The sequence below is a fragment of the Nelumbo nucifera genome, chromosome 1 (assembly GCF_055504915.1).
Source record: "Nelumbo nucifera cultivar China Antique chromosome 1, China Antique-T2T, whole genome shotgun sequence".
NCBI lineage: Eukaryota > Viridiplantae > Streptophyta > Magnoliopsida > Proteales > Nelumbonaceae > Nelumbo > Nelumbo nucifera.
The window spans coordinates 73,466,477-73,483,447 of NC_142649.1; the positions used below are offsets into that span (position 1 = coordinate 73,466,477).

General features: G+C 37.2%; 1 non-coding gene across 1 annotated transcript; it reads left to right on the forward strand.

Annotated features, from left to right (window-relative positions):
• The first annotated feature begins 301 nt into the window (after positions 1 to 301).
• LOC148803428 (small nucleolar RNA R71) lies at positions 302 to 408 on the forward strand. Its single transcript, XR_016081733.1, has one exon. It is a non-coding gene; the product is annotated as a small nucleolar RNA R71 (small nucleolar RNA).
• Positions 409 to 16,971: the final 16,563 nt, after the last annotated feature.

Sequence of the window (16,971 nt, forward strand, 5' to 3'; positions counted from 1 at the left end):
GTTTTTGGACTAGAAGGTCTACCCTATCCAACTTTCTAGAAATGGCATTCAAGTCCATTTTTGCCTCGGACTCTATATTATTTCTGACCTCATAGAGGCCTACCCTCTTCGAGTGTCCCACCGACCTTTCATAGGAATACAATGACGCATTATTGATAGAATTCTCACTCAGGGTTTTGAAAAGATTATAATCTTCATCCTCGCTCTTGCTCATAAATGCCCCCTCACACGATGCATCTACCATCTGCTTGTATTATCTGTTAAGCCTTCATTGAAGGCCTGCGCAATTTGCCACTAGGATAGGTCATGGTGTGGGCATTTTCTCATTAACTCTTTCATCATCTCCCAAGCCTCATGAATTTGTTCACCCGGTGTTTGGGTGAATCCCGTGATAGTTCTCCTCATGGTATTGGTTCTGCCTATTGGATAGAACTTCCTAAGGAAATCTTGTTGCATTTCTTCCCAAGTCCTAATAGGTCTCCCTATAGTCTCTGACCAATGCTTATCCTTATCCTTCAAGGAGAAGGGGAAAATAGTCAATCTAAGGGCATCATCATTGAAATTCTGAATCCTTATGACTGAACATATTTCCAGAAACTCGTCTATGTGCTTGTATGGGTCCTCACTTGGGTTCCCATAGAAGGATGGGAACATGTGGATTGTACTTGACTTAATTTCACACTGTAAGGCCTAAGTATTCCTTCAACTTTCTAGGTTGGGCATCATTGATTCCGACCATTTGATTTCAGTGTTGATGATGGAGGTATCTCTCTATTTCAGGTATAGGTTCTACAGTTTCTCTCCTCAGAGATCTCCTTCCCAACATACAATACAAAAGTCCATTTTCTTCTTATTTGAATTTAAAAGTTTGAGTTTAATTTCAAATGTGGATTTTGCAATTTGGATTATGAAATTTAAACACAACTTTTGAAACTTTCTCTTTTTTTTTTGAAATTTAAATTCAAACTCAGCCTTTGAAATTTAAATTCCTAAATTCTAAATTCAAGTTAGAATTTTTAAATTTTTTTCTTCTTTTTCTTCTTTTTTTCTTTTTTTTAAAGGCAAACAAATCAACCACACAACCTAAGGGCTGACCTAGGGTTTCCTAAACAAGTGGTTCAACCAATGTGAATCCTTTTAGGTTCACTTGGAATTACACCACTTCCTTTGGTTAGTCAGGTAAGAGGTGGGGATGTGGGAGGCTCCCCTTGCTCTCGTAAGGACCTAATTAAGTAACCACAAAACTCGCTTAGGCTTAGTCGTTTAATTTCTTTCCTTAGACACCAACCGCCAGTTATGGAAGGTAATCACAAGCTTTCCTAAAATTCAATACACCTTTGAACCAAATGTGAGGTTTCCCTAAAGGATCTTGCTATCCAAATTTTAAATTAGGGTTAATTGCACGTGAAGGGTGGTGATTTTTGGGCCAAGGAAGGGTGATGAAATCCCCACCTTATCTTATTTAGGTTGGATGCCCTTAAATGGATTAACGGAAAAGCAAAATAAACACAACAACTGCAACTAATTACAATGCATGAACAAGTATTTCTAATATGCAATTTAGCAATATAACATAAAAGAATAAAATAAACTAAGCAAGATAAGCAATTAAAATAAAAAGAAACCTATCACATTCATAACTAACAAAATAATTTCAGCAATTAAATAATCCTATATGATGCATGCTCTAAAACATATCAAATCCTAGATGTTGGAATGTAAATGCAAAACTATAAAAATATTAATTATTTTTTAATAATTTTAATTTTTATTTTTTTTTGAAATTCAAAATTTTAAATTTTAATTTCAAATTCAAATTCGAATTAAAATTCAAATTCAAATTCAAATTAAAAAATTTAAACAATTTCCTATTTAACGATTAATTATTCAATTAAATAACTAAAAAGAAAGAACTAAATAAGGCAACAAATAATTATAACAAATAGAAAATAAAAGAATTAACTATGCTAAAAAGATTAACAACTACCAAAATAAATTTTAATAAGAAAATTTCTATTCTAAAAATTAAACCAAAAATAAAATAAACAAAAGAAAATTGTGCGGCAATAAATAAAATAAAATAAAATAAAATAGACAATATTTTTTTCTTTTTCTATCTGAAATAAAAGAAAAACACAAACCTAATAAGATAGAAATTCAAACAAGAAATTAAAATAAAGAAAGAAAAATAGATCTAGAAACAAAACGGAAGAAAAATAATACTAAAAAAATAAATTGGATCTAAAAAAATTTATTAAAAATTCAAAAATCACTATTCTACCAAAAAAAGAGTTCGAAAATAAAAATCAAAAATCAAAAATAAAATAGGACTACACCTAAAACGCAATCCAATTAATCTTCTCTTCTCTTCCATCCCGTAGTCCTGTAGAATCAAAGAGAAATAAGAATTAAACTGAGATAATGGATCAAATAATAAAACAAAAAAGAAAAAAATAATGAAACAGATCCAGAAAAAGCAAATAAAAAATTTTCTCCGTGCTTTCCCAGCAATGGCGCAAAAAACTTGGTGTGTCCGAAGCGCATCGTTAAACACTTTGAAACACCAATTTAAACATTTATAAAATTTTTCTGTTTCTCATACAACTACTAACACAGTAAAATGATGAGAACGGTTGTATCCACAGGGAAGCAAGGGAAAAATAATTACGTACTTAGATCCGGGAGAAGAGAATGCAAGTGGGAGTTGCAGAAATATAAAAGTAGTTAATTAAAAATTGAATTCATTAAAACTAAATTCAAACAATACTAAGAATAATAAGTGCATAAAACTAAATAAATAAAAGAGACAAATAATAAAAGGTATGAAATAAAAATGTCTGAGAATCCGATCAGAGGTAGCAGTCTCTGGATCTCTCCTTTGACCCTTGAACTTCTCGAGCTAGGCCTTCCGTCTTACCTGGCCGAATTCCAGATCTGCAGAAAATAAAACGAAGTTCAAATGGAATGAAAATAAATTGTAGAAAGTAAATAACGAAACTGGAATTGAAAGAACAAAAATTAAAACTAAAATAAAGTAAAAGTAGTTGGGATCCGATTCTAGAGGTGGCAGTAGTAGTGTTGGCGAACTGCAAGTAGGAACCCCTCCTCTTGCTAGGGCATCCTCCTCTTCCTCTACCCTAAAACTTCTCAAGATCAACCTTCCGTCTTACCTGGGTGAATTGACCAACCCCTTCTCTAGGGCCCCTGAGGTCCTTTTTATAGAGAATGGTGGATATAACTAAAATTAGAGAGAAAGAAGGGGGTGGAAGCTGGGTTTTAGCAGAAATATGGGTGCCCTAGGGTTTAGAATGAAGGGTTAGGATGGTTTTAGGGTAATCCTAAGGCTGAGAAGAAAAGGTGAGGGCACCCAATATTATGTAAGGCTGGGATTTAATGGCTAAAAGTTGAATGGTGAAAATTAAATGTTAGGTGGCTCCCTAGGGTTAGAATGCTAAAAAGAGAGTGCCTTATAATGGATGGTGGAGATTAGAAGGGATGAAAGGTGAGGATTTAGTAGTTAGGGGCGGCTAGGGTTTGTTAAGGATGAAAAGAATGAGTTAGAAGGTGTCCTAGGGTTTGCTAAGGAGAGGGGAGCATGATAATACAATAGGAGGGGCACCAAAGTGGGTTTAGCAACTAGGAGGTGCCCTCTTGATTTTAATTTTTCACAAAGACACCCCCTCTCTCACCTGGACTTCACACCAACTTCCCAAAATCTACATTTCAACCATGAAAACTTCCCAGTTTTGCACAAAATTTGCATAGAAACCCTTAGAGGTCACAACATTGAAATTAACTAGGAAAAGGACACAATTTGACTACTCTAAGACTGAAAATACCCTCGAATTAATGCCCTTAAGGCATCAAAATGTAGGGTTATCATGCACCACCTCAGATTAAGCAACACCAGATTGGCACCGTCTGTGGAAAATGCACAAAAAGCCTTTCTTGAAAATCATTCCTTCCTCACTACGCAATTAAGAAAGCGATCAAGATGCTCAAAAACCAATCCGAACGAACAACTAGCCGATCTCCATCTCGGGAATCTCGACATCACAGCCCTCCGCATCAAGAAATTCCATAGCCTTCAGTCGCGGTTGATCTTGTGCAGTTCCGAGCAATGCAAGAGAAGGTCGATAAGATCTTCGAGATGATGCAGACACTAGGATCCGTGGCACCACCCAACCAAGCTGTCCCCCCTCATGCCCTGACTCATACAAAGGACGACCCTCATCCCGAGGACCCCAAAATGTGTTAGTCAGAAAGAAGGGGAGCACAGTCCAAGCGTGACAAGCAAGACATAGCAAGAAGGTCCACCTCCACGGCCCGTTCTCATGAGTCTGACAATCGTAGTAGGACACACCAAACCACGTGGATCCTCGCCAAAGAAAGGTTCGGTAGGCAGACACCACCTCACATGGTCTCCATCGTTGAGTCCAGCTCAGTGAAAGACTGCTCTACATGGCTCAAAATAGAGAAATTTGCATGTACTGCGGTTCTGGATAGCAGGGATGCAAAAATCCGAGACATTCTGCAACGCTTGGAAGAATTGGAGCGCAACCAAGGCTAGAGAAGCATGGCGCCAGCTATAGATCAACCTATGTAGCCAGCCGTGCCAACCGCCAAGGAACCACCATTCACCCAGGAGATTGTGGACGAGGTGCCTCCCACAGGGGAGGCACCTCAACTCGACAAGTACGATAGGAATACTGATCCCGCCAATCATATCAAGGCGCTGAAGGCTCAACTGATGTTGCATGGATCCTCTAAAGGCCTGATGTGCAAAGCCCTAGTGGCCACCCTTACAAGACCAACCCTAACATGGTATTCCTCTCTACCCCTACGTTCCATAGCATCGTGAGAGTAGTTGGGAACCCAATTCCATGCATAGATCACAACGAGCCAAAAGCACTGGAAGACCTCGGCCAGCCTTATGCAAGTACGACAGAGGAAAGCAAAACCTCTCAAACTACCTGGCGAGATTCAACAAAGAGGCACTATAGGTCAGAAACCTGAGCCAATCCGTGGCTATCACTTCTATTCAACACGGCCTTCGCCCTTCGCCATTCAACTTTTCCATCACCAAGAACCCCCCAGAAACCCTAGCTGCACTAATGAGCATGTCGTTTACCACTTCGGAATACCTATTTTAATATTTATAAAAAGAAATTATGTTTCTCAAACAATTACTGATGTAGTAAAGTGATGAGAATAAGTCGTATCCACAGGGAAGTGAGGGAAAATTAATATGTACTCAAATCTGGATAACAAAACACAAGAGAGAGTTGCAAAAATATAAAAATTAATTAATTAAACTAAAAAAATATATAATTCAAATAGTATTGAAAGTTGAAAGTGCATAAACATAAATAAATAAATGAAAGAAATGAAATAAAAATCTGTAATCCGATCAGAGGTAGCAGTCTCTGGATCTCTCCTTTGACCCTCGAACTTCTCGAGCTACGCCTTCCGTCTTACCTAGCCAAATTCCAGATCTGCAGAAAAGAAAACGAAGATCAAACAGCATGAAAATAAATTACAAAAAGGAAATAACAAAATTGGAATTGAAAGAACAAATATTAAAACTAAAATAAAGAAAAAGTGGTTGGGATCCGATTCTAGAGGTAGCAGTAGTGGTGTTGGCAAACTGCAATTAGGAACCCCTCCTCTTGCTTGGGTGTCCTCTTCCTCTACACTTGAACTTCTCAAGATCAGCCTTTTGTCTTATCTGGGGGGCAGAATCCAAACCTTTCTTAGGAGCCCTTGGGTCCTTTTAATAGAGAAGGGTGGATACAACTGGGATTAGAGAGAAAGAGAGGGTGGCAGCTGAATTTTAGCAAAAATATGGGTGCCCCAAGGTTTAGAATGAAGGGTTAGGATGGTTCTAGGGTGATCTTAAGGCTGAGAAGAAAAGGAAAATGCACCCAATATTATGTAAGGCTGAGATTTAATAGATAAAAGTTGAACAGTAAAGATTAGAAATTAGGTGGCTCATAGGGTTAGAATGCTAAAAAGAGAGTGCCTTAGAATGGATGGTGGAGATTAGAAGGGATGGAAGTTGAGGATTTAGCAGCTAGGGGTGACTAGGGTTTGTTAAGAGTGAAAAAAATGGGTTAAAAGGCGCCCTAGGGTTTACTAAAACGTGGGGAGCATGCTAATACAGTAAGAGGGGCGCCAAACTAGGTTTAACAACTAGGAGAAACCCTCTCTCTTTCAATTCTTTACAAAAACACCCCCTTTCTCAGCTGGTCTTCACACTAGCTTCCCAAAAACTACACTTCAGCCTAGAAAACTTCCCAGTTTTCTACATAATTTGCATAGAGACCCTTAGAGGTCACATAATTTATTTTAACTAGGAAAATGGTACACTTTGACTATTCTAAATCCAAAAATATACACAAATTTATGCCCTTAAGGCATCAAAATGCAGGGTTATCACACCCCCAACTTAAACATTGCTAGTCCCTTAGTATATAGATCATTCCCATTACAAGGTCATCCCTAATAGAATTAATCAAGCATCCTGATTCCAACATTCTTAAACTCTATATAGATCGGTATGAGGCTTTAGGGGTAAAACTATCTTATTTTGAATATTACAGAAACATGGCTTAAAAATCTTATTTACCCTTCCATTTGTAGACTATCTTGATAAAATGAAATTGATTTAAAATCATACAGGTATTCTTCTTATCATTTTTGACAGCAGATTTCTACCCCTGAACTTTTTTTTGTTACCTTTCACCGTTTTACGCGAATCCTGACACTTGCCTTAGGTGAAGAGACCTGGTTACTAAGTGTTAGGTAAGTATTTTTGGCATTCCCTTTTCTGCTTGATGCAAATCTCAACACTTGACTTAGGTGAAGAGACCCGATTACTAAGTCTAGGGTATCTGTTGACCCTTTTTTTTGCAGAAATGTTCAGGGTAGTCCACTGTCTCTTAACAATTTGAAGAATTTTTGTCTAATTTCTTAATCTTTCTCTTCTTATCTTGATAGGGGAAAACTTGGGAGTATTTTTCAATTTCTAAGCGGTTTCGACAATATTCAAACAAGACCAACTTTGACTCCTATCACTTGCTACCAATTTCTACAGAATCCAATATTTTTTTATCAGTTTCCTTAACTTTTTTCTCTTTGGAAATTTCTTTTAATGAAAAAAAAATTAATTTTTTTAGTCAAATTTTAATTCTACATACTTAAAAGCTTAGCTTCTCATTTTTTTTTTTATTTTTCTCTCTCTTTCCTCACCCCCAACTTAAATGTCATTGTCTCTAATGGCATGACTAGAATGATGCAAAAAGGATTTAGGCCAAATGGAACAATGAATAGGGTTTTCCTGAGGGGTTCAAGGTCTGCCACCTGGTATCGAATCAAGAAAAGAAAAAAAAAATCTTAACACTATAGAGAAAAATCAATTGCAAATTACATTGGGTTGCTTCCCAACCAGCGCTAAGTTTAACGTCTTCAACCGAACACATTCACGCACTACTCCCATCTATACTCCCTGACTCACTTTCATCTTCTGACAGACAGGGTTCAGATTGGGCTAACCACAAGGTAGGCAGGGCATCTAAAAGATCATCCACTATATCCACCTTGCACTCATCTTCCCCTAGGTTTGGATACTTAGAGGCACTAAAAATGTTTAACCAGACTTTCTGCTTCCCTAATGAAATGTCCATTTTTCCCAATTTATAGTTGATATTTGTATCGGTTGTTGCTAGAAATTGACATCTTAAGATTATCGGGATGTGGTTCAGTTCCTCGGCTAGGGTCATGTTTGGGATGATGAAATCCACTGGGAAGTGACAACCCTCTATCCTGACAATGATATCCTTAATTACACTTCGAGGAGTCTTGATTGACCAATCAACGAGTTGCAGAATTACTGGGGTAGGTTTTAACTCGCCAATCCTGAACCTATCATAAATGGACAGAAGCATATTTATACTGACCCCAAGATCCAATCGAGCTCGATCGAAGGTGATTCTAGAGATGACACAACTTATGAGAGGAGCATCACGATCTTTCATTTTTCGGGGAAGTTGGTCTAGGAGAACTGCACTAACATCTGCCAAGAGCATCATTTTTTGTGGAGCTGGTCATGGCTTCATCATTTGAGTACACAACTCTTCTAAGAACTTGGTATAGGCTAGGATATTTTGGTTCGCGTCAATTAGAGGGAAGTTAATATGGACTTCCTTGCTCTCCTCATTGGAAAGGTGACTACAGGTTGGATCACTAAAGATTCTTCTTCTAAAGTTTTATTTCCTTCTTCTTCTCCCCCCAACTTAGGGTCTTCTTGTCCTTTTCACTAATTCTCTTTTTCTCACACGGGTTCTCTAAAATCCTCCCACTCTTTAAGGTTGTAATAGCCTTGGTATTTCCAGGCTGAGGGTTCTTAGGAAGTGGTTGAACTTGTTGTGGGGGAAAACCCGGTGGCTGATTTCTAGGACTCACAACCAGTTAACTTGGCAATTGCCCTACTCCTCTCCTCTTCTTGGCTTTACCTAGCTGTCCTATTCAGCTTTCTAATCTATCGATGGGCTGCTGCTGATTTAGGATAAGCTGTTGAAGCTTTATGAATTGGTCATCGATAGTACGGGTTTGAGGAGGTTGTGGGTAAGCCTGAAAACTTTAGGCCATTGAGTTAGATGGTTGAATCGGTTTGTTCCTAGGGTACACCTGTTGGAATGAACTCTGCACTTGTGTCCTTTGAAAACTTTAGGCCATTGAGTTAGATGGGTGGTATTGCTGTTGGAACTATGTATAGGTTTGGCATGGTTGAGTCGTTTGAGTCCCAAGGTAATCATTGTACTCCTAACGAGTCTGAGCTTTAGACCATTGAGAGTGTATATCTGGCAGGGGGTTTTCTTGGAGTTGGGCATTATAATTGTAGTTGGGTTGATTTTCCCACCCAGGGTTATATGGACTAGAGATTGGGTTAGCATTGGGTTGGAAAAATCTATTGACCGCAAGTACTTGGTTTGGAATAACTGGTTGACATGGGCCCACCGCAGGACACTGGCTGACATGATGGACTGGGCTTGCACAGATGGAACATGGTGGATAGGCTGACAAGGTTGGGTATGAGCCATTTTGTTGATGATGTGCAAGGACTTGGTCAATTCTGTGGGCCATCCCATTAATCCTATCCAGTTGTCGAGACACATGGTTCCAATCTATCTGTGGCTCAGGTTAGAAGTAGTTTTTCATTCCACAAACTCCGACCATTGAATTCATTTTGTTTTAACCCCCCTTTTTTTGAAATTTAAATTTAAATTATGTAATTTAAACTCAAATTTGTATTTTTAATTTTTTTATTTAAAGTTTGAAATTTAAATTCAAATTTTGATTTTGAAATTTAATTTCCTGAAATTTAAATTCAAACTTGATTTTTTATATTTTTTTTTGAAATTCAAATTCAAATTTTGAAATTTAAATTCCTGAATTTTAAATTCAAATTTGAATTTTTAATTTTTTTTTTAAATGCAAGGAAATCAACCACATGACCTAGGGGCTAACCTAGGGTTTCCTAAACTAGTGGTTCAACTAATGTGAATCCTCTTAGGTTCACCTGGAATTGCACCACTACCTTTGGTTAGCCAGGTAAGAGGTGGGGATGTGGGAGGCTCCCTTGCTCTCGCAAAGACTTAATTAAGTAACCACAAAACCCGCTTTGGCATAACCGTTTAACCTCTTTCCTTAGACACCAACCACCGGTTATGGAAAGTAATTACAAGTTTTCCTAAAATTCAATACACCCTTGAACCAAGTGTGAGGCTTCCCAAAAGGATATTGCTATCCAAATTTTAAATTAGGATTTAGGGTAAACCGCACGTGAAGGGTGGTGATTTTTGGGCCAAGGAAGTGTGATGAAATCCCACCTTATCTTATTTAAGTTGGATGCCCTTAGAATGGATTAACGGAAAGAAACAAAATAAACAAAGCAAATGCAACTAATTACAATGCATGCACAATTATTTCTAAATTGCAATTCAGCAATATAACATAAAAGAATAAAATAAACCAAGCACAAGAAGCAATTAAAATAAAAAGAAACCTAGCACATTCATAGCTAACAAAATAATTTCAGCAATTAAATAATCCTATATGATGCATGCTCTAAAACATATCAAATCCTAGATGTTGGAATGCAAATGCAAAACTTTTAAAATATATTTTTAATATTTTTTTATTTCTTTAATATTTTTTTGAAATTTGAAATTTAAATTTCAAAATTTGAAATTCAAATTCAAATTCAAATTCAAATTCAGATTCAAATTTAAATTCAAATTCAAAATTTAAACTCAAATTCAAAAATTTAAACAATTTCCTATTTAACGATTAATTATTCAATTAAATAACTAAAAGAAAAGAAATTAAATAAAGCAACGAATAATAATTGCAAACAGAAAATAAAACAACAATTAATTGTGCTAAACAGAATTAAAAACTACCAAAAATAAATTTTAACAAACTAATTGCTAATCTAAAAATTAAACTGAAAATAAAATAATCAAAAAGAAATTATGCAAGAAATAGATAAAATAAAAGAAAAAATACAAATCTAAGAAAATTATGAAAATTTTATTTATATTTTTTTTGTTTTTTAATAAAAGAAAAACACAAATCTAAAAATTAATACAAAAATAAAATTAATGAAGGAAAAATATGCTGAAAAAATAAATAAAATAAAATAAACAATTTTTTTATTTCTTTTTTTGTTTTTTATTTTTTATCTAAAATAAAAGAAAAAATGAATCTAAAATTTAAACAAAAAATAAAGTAAAATAAAATAAACAAATGAAAATTATGCTACAAAAATAAATAAAATAAAATAAAATAAACAATTTTATTGTTTTTTTAATCTGAGATAAAAGAAAAACACAAACCTAATAAGGGAAAAACTCGAACAAGAAATGAAAATAAAGAAAGAATAATAGATCTAGAAACAAAATGGAAGAAAGATAATACTAAAAAAAATCAGATCTAGGAAAAAAAATTAATTCAAAAATTCAAAAATCACTATTCTACCAAAAAAGGGTTTTTGAAAATTAAAAATAAAATGGGGCAACTACACCTTAAATGCAATCCGATTTTTCTTCTCTTCTCTTCTCTCCTGTAGTCCCGTAATGCTCCGGTAACCCACCTTTCACTATTCTGTCATGTAGAATCAAAGAGATACAAGAATTAAACTGAGATAACGGATCAAGTAATAAAACAAAAATAAAATAATTATGAAACAGATCCGGATATTTATAAATTGTTTTCCATTTCTCAAACATCTACTAATGCAGTAAAGTGATGAGAACGGGTCATATCCATAGGGAAAAGAGGGAAAAATTAATATGTACTCAAATCTAGACAAGAGAACACAAGAGGGAGTTGTATAAATACAAAAAATAATTAATGAAACTATTCAAATATAGAATTTGAATAGTACTAAAAGTTGAAAGTGCAGAAACATAAATAAACGAAAAAAATGAAATAAAAATTTGTAATCCGATCAAAGGTAGCAGTCTCTGGATCTCTCCTTTGACCCTCGAACTTCTCGAGCTAGGCCTTCCGTCTTACCTGGCTGAATTCTAGATCTATAGAAAAGAAAATTAAGATCAAATGGCATGAAAATAAATTGCAAAAAGGAAATAACAAAACTAGAATTGAAAGAACAAAAATTAAAACTAAAATAAAGCAGAAGTAGTTGGGATCTGATTCTAGAGGTGGTAGTAGTGGTGTTGGCAAATTGCAAGTAGGAACCTCTCCTCTTGCCTGGGTGTCTTCCTCTTCCTCTACCCTTGAACTCCTCAAGAACAACCTTCTGTCTTACCTGGTGGCAGAATCCAATCCTTTCTCAGGAGCCCTTGCGTCCTTTTTATAGAGAAGGGTGGATACAACTGGGATTAGAAAGAAAGAGGGGGGTGGCAGTTGGATTTTAGCAAAAATATGGGTGCCCTAGGGTTTAGAATGAAGGGTTAGGATGGTTCTAGGGTGATCCTAAGGCTGAGAAGAAAAGGAGAAAGCACCCAATATTATGTAAGGCTGAGATTTAATGGCTAAATGCTGAATGGTGAAGATTAAAAGTTAGGTGGCTCCTAGGGATAGAATGCTAAAAGGAGTGTCGTAGAATGGATGGGGGGATTAGAAGGGATGGAAGGTGAGGATTTAGTAGTTAGGAGTGGCTAGGGTTTGTTAAGAATGAAAAGAATGGGTTAAAAATCACCCTAGGGTTTGCTAAAACGTGGGGAGAATGCTAATACAGTAGGAGGGGGCGTTAAACTGGGTTTAGCAGCTAGGAGGCACCATCCTGCTTTCAGTTCTTTACAAAAACACCGCCTCTCTCAGCTGGACTTCACACCAGCTTCCTAAAAGCTGCATTTTAGCCATGAAAACTTTCCAATTTTCTACATAATTTGCACATAGATCCTCAGAGGTAACATAATTGATTTTAACTAGGAAACGAGTGCACTTTGACCACTCTAAGGTTGAAAATACCCTTGAATTGATGCCCTTAAGGCATCAAATGCAGGGTTATAAAGGCACAAGCACAATTGCGAGAGAAGGAAGAAAGGCCCGATAAAAAGAGGAGAGACACAGAGGAGCAGAAGTCAAACAGATCAGATCGGGACCATAAGGGGCAGGATCACCAATCCGGTCACAGACCGCGGACATCGCCGCCAACCTATCGGAACATCATGCCACGGAATACACTGCAGTCTAAAGCTCTGATGCAAATCCGTGACTGTAGTTACCTCCACTGGCCTGAGAAGATGAAAACACAAGGCAACAATAGGAACCACGACAAGTACTGCGAATTCCATAGGGACCACGGTCATAACATGAAGAATTGTTTTGACCTGCACAACCATATCAAAGACCTAATCAGGTGGGGGTACATTAGCGGGTTCGTCGACAAAAGTGAGAAGCCAACACAGGATGAACAACGTGTGGAGAATGCTCGGCCATTGCCCCAAGCTCCTCCTACCAGTATGATTCATGTGATATCAGAAGGGATTGCCATAGGGGGAGATAGTAGCTCGGGGAGCAAGAAGTATGCGCAGTTGTGCAAAATCATCAATCGGTGACACATGGTACTCCCACCTGATTAGGTTGTTTTGTTGATGAGCTCTTCAAGGATGCATTCGAGAAGCTTGAGATTGACAAAGAGCATCTCACCTCTGTCAACACTCCCCTAATGGGCTTCTCTAGGGAGTTCCTTTTGCCCACTGGAAGGATAACCCTTCCCCTCCTGATTGGAGATGGTGACATCACTGCAACGACCATGGTGGACTTCGTTGGGGTTCGTTTCCCCTCATCGTACAACACCATCCTCGACAGGCCGACCATTAATGGTCTACAAGCTACAATCTCTACAGTCTACCTCGCCATGAAGTTCCCCACCAAATACGACATAGGGGTAGCACGTGGAGACCAAAGAATTGTACGGTAGTGCTACTTGCTCTCTTACCGAGAACCATGCTCAGTAATGAAATTGTTGATGGTAAAAGCTTATGATTTGCAGGATGAGGTGAGAACACGGTGAGGCCAATCTATCGAAGACCTCATCTAGGTGTCGCCCAATGAAAAAGTACCCAAGAGGACGGTTCAGGTAGGTTCTCTAGTGTCTCTAGAAGCGCATCGTTAAACACCCTGGAACACCAGTTTACACATTTATAATTTTTACCATTTCTCAAACAACTACTAACATAGTAAATGGGTGATAATGGGTCTATCCACAGGGAAGCAAGTGAAAAATTAATATATACTTAGATATGGACAAGAGAATGCAATCAGGAATGGTAGAAAAAATGAATTTAAACAAGACAATAAATTAAAATCAGAATTTAATAAAGTATGGGAATCAACAAAGGAAATAAAAGAAATAAATAAAAAAATGATATAGAATCCGGATCTAGTGGCGGTAGCTGCAGATCGGCCAGACAATTTGTAGAAAACCCTCCTAACAAGAACCGGGCGTTTGTCCTTTCTACAATCCTCGAACCCCTCGAGACACCTTATCCTTGAACTGAACGAATTTAGATCTACAAAATAGAAAAACAAACAAGAATTAAATCTAAAAGATTGTAGAAATAAAAATAACAATAAAGAAAAGAAGAGAATGGTTGATCAGATCCAGTGGTGGTAGTTGTAGAATGATTGCATAACTTGCAAGAACCCCTCTTGACAAGATCTGGGCGTCCACCCCTTCTACAACCCTTGAACTCCTTAAGAAACCTTAGCCTTGTTAACTGGGTGAATTGACTAACCCCTTCTACAAGGCCCCTGGACCCTTTTTATAGAGAATGGTGGACACAACTAAAAATAGGGAGAAAGATGGGGGCAACAACTAGGATTTAGCAAAGTTAAGGATGCCCTAGGGTTTTTAATGGATGGCTAAGATGGTTTTGGGGTGATCCTATGGCTGAAAATGGAAGTAGAGGACACCCAATATTATGTAAGGCTAAGATTTGGGTGCTCAAAAATGGAGGGTGTAGATTAGAACATCTAGGGTTGAAGGGTTAAGATTAAAAAAATATGTGGTGCCCTATATTGAATGGTTGGGATATAGGATGGAGGGAGTGGCTGAGATTTAATGGTGAGGATTAGCAGAATAGGTGGCATCCTAGGGTTTAAAAGTTATAAAGGAAAGCCCTAAAATGAGTGGTTGAGATAGAAAAGGTGGAGGGTGGAGATTAAACACCTAGGGGCGGCTCGGGTTTGCTAAGAGTGAAAAGATTAGGTTAAAAAGGCTTCTTACGGTTTGCTAAGGAGAGGGGAGAATGGTAATACAATAGGATGGGTGCCAACTGGGTTTAGCAGATAGGAGGCGCCATCTAGTTCTCAATTCTTTACAAAAGCACCCCCTCTCTCAGTTGTTCTTCACACTAGCTTCCCAAAAACTACACTTCAGCCTACAAAACTTCTCAGTTTTCTACATAATTTGCGCAGAGACCCTCAGACGTCACATAAATGATTTTTACTAGGAAAAGGGTACACTTTGACTATTCTAAGTCCAAAAATACCCATGAATTTATGCCCTTACGGCATCAAAATGCAGGGTTATCACACCCCCAACTTAAACATTGCTAGTCCCTTAGCAATGCAACCTTAAAATTACACTGAGTATAAAGATCTTTCCCATTACAAGGTCATCCCTAACAGAATTAATCAAGCATCCTGATTCCAACATTCTCAAACTCTGTATAGATCGGTATTGGGCTTTAGGGGTAAAACTATCTTATTTTGAATATTATTGAAACATGGCTTAAAAATCTTATTTAACCTTCCATTTGCAAACTGTCTTGATAAGATGAGATTGATTTTAAAATCAAACAGGTATTTTTCTTATTATTTCTGATAGCGGATTTCTACCCCTAAACTTATTTTTATTGTTACCTTTTACCGTTTTACACGAATCTCGACACTTGACTTAGGTGAAAAGGTCCAGTTAGTAAGTGTTAGGTAAGTGTCTTTGGCATTCCCTTTTCCATTTGACACGAATTTCGACACTTAGGTGAAAAAAATAGTTACTAAGTCTAAGGTGTCCATTGACCTTTTATTCTCTCTCTCTCTCTTTTTTTGCAACACTGTTCAGGGTAGTCTACTAACTCTTAACAATTTGAAGAATTTTGTCTAATTTCTCAATCTTTCTCTTCCTATCTTGACAAGGGCAAACTTGGAAGTATTTTCTAATTTCTAAATGGTTTCGACAATATTCAAACAAGACCAATTTTTGACTCCTATCACTTGCTACCAATTTCTATAGAATTCAATATTCATTTATAAGTTTCCTTAACTTTTTCTCTTTGGGAATATCTTTTAATGGAAAATTTTAAAATTTTTAATGAAATTTTAATTCTCCATCTTTAAAGGCTTAGCTTTACAATTTTTTTCAATTTTTCTCTCTCTTTCCTCACCCCCAACTTAAATGCCATTGTCCCTAATGGCAAGACTAGAATGATGCAAAGAAGATTTGGGACAAAGGGCCTGAGGGGTTCAAGGTATGCCACCGGGTCTTCCAAAATTCTCCCACTCCTTAAAGTTGTTATAGCTTTAGCATTTTTGAATTGAGGACTCTGAGGAGGTGGTTGAATTTGTTGAGAAAAACCCGGTAGTTGATTCCTAGGGTTTGTAATCGGTTGACTCGGTAGTTGCCCCACTACCCTCCTTGCATTAGCTTCAACTAGCTATCCTATTTGGCTTTCTAACCTAGAAATGGACCGCTATTGATTTAGGATCAATTGTTGTAGCTACATAAATTGATCGCCTACTGATTAGGATTGAGGGGGTTGTGGGTAGCCTTGATATGGTTGGGTCGGTTAACTCCTAGGGTACAACTGCTGGAACTGGTTTTGTACTATTGGACTCTAAAACTATTGGGCCATGGAGTTTGATGGATGCTAATGGGATTGTACATTGGGTTGATGTGTCCTCCAAGAAAAGCTAGGATGATTTCTCGACCCATGGTTAAAAGTATTAGAATATGGATTATTATTGGGCCTTGAGAAACTCTGGGCTACCTGAACTTGTTCTTGGATAAAAGGTAGAAACTGGACCACAGTAGGACAATCATCAACCTAGTGGGCCGGGCTAGCACAAATGAAACATACTTTGGGATAAGAAGTAGATGGGCTCTATTGCTGGTTAAGAGTGAAAAACTGGTTGAGTTTTTGGACTAGAAGGTCTACCCTATCCAACTTTCTAGAAATGGCATTCAAGTCCATTTTTGCCTCGGGCTCTATATTATTTCTGACCTCATAGAGCCCTGCCCTCTTTGAGGGTCCCACTGACCTTTCATAGGAATACAACGATACATTATTGCTAGAATTCTCACTCAGGGTTTTGAAAAGATTATAATCTTCATCCTCGCTCTTGCTCATAAATGCTCCCTCACATGATGCATCTACCATCTGCTTGTATTGATCTGTTGGGCCTTCATAGAAGGCCTGCACAATTTTCCATTGGGAT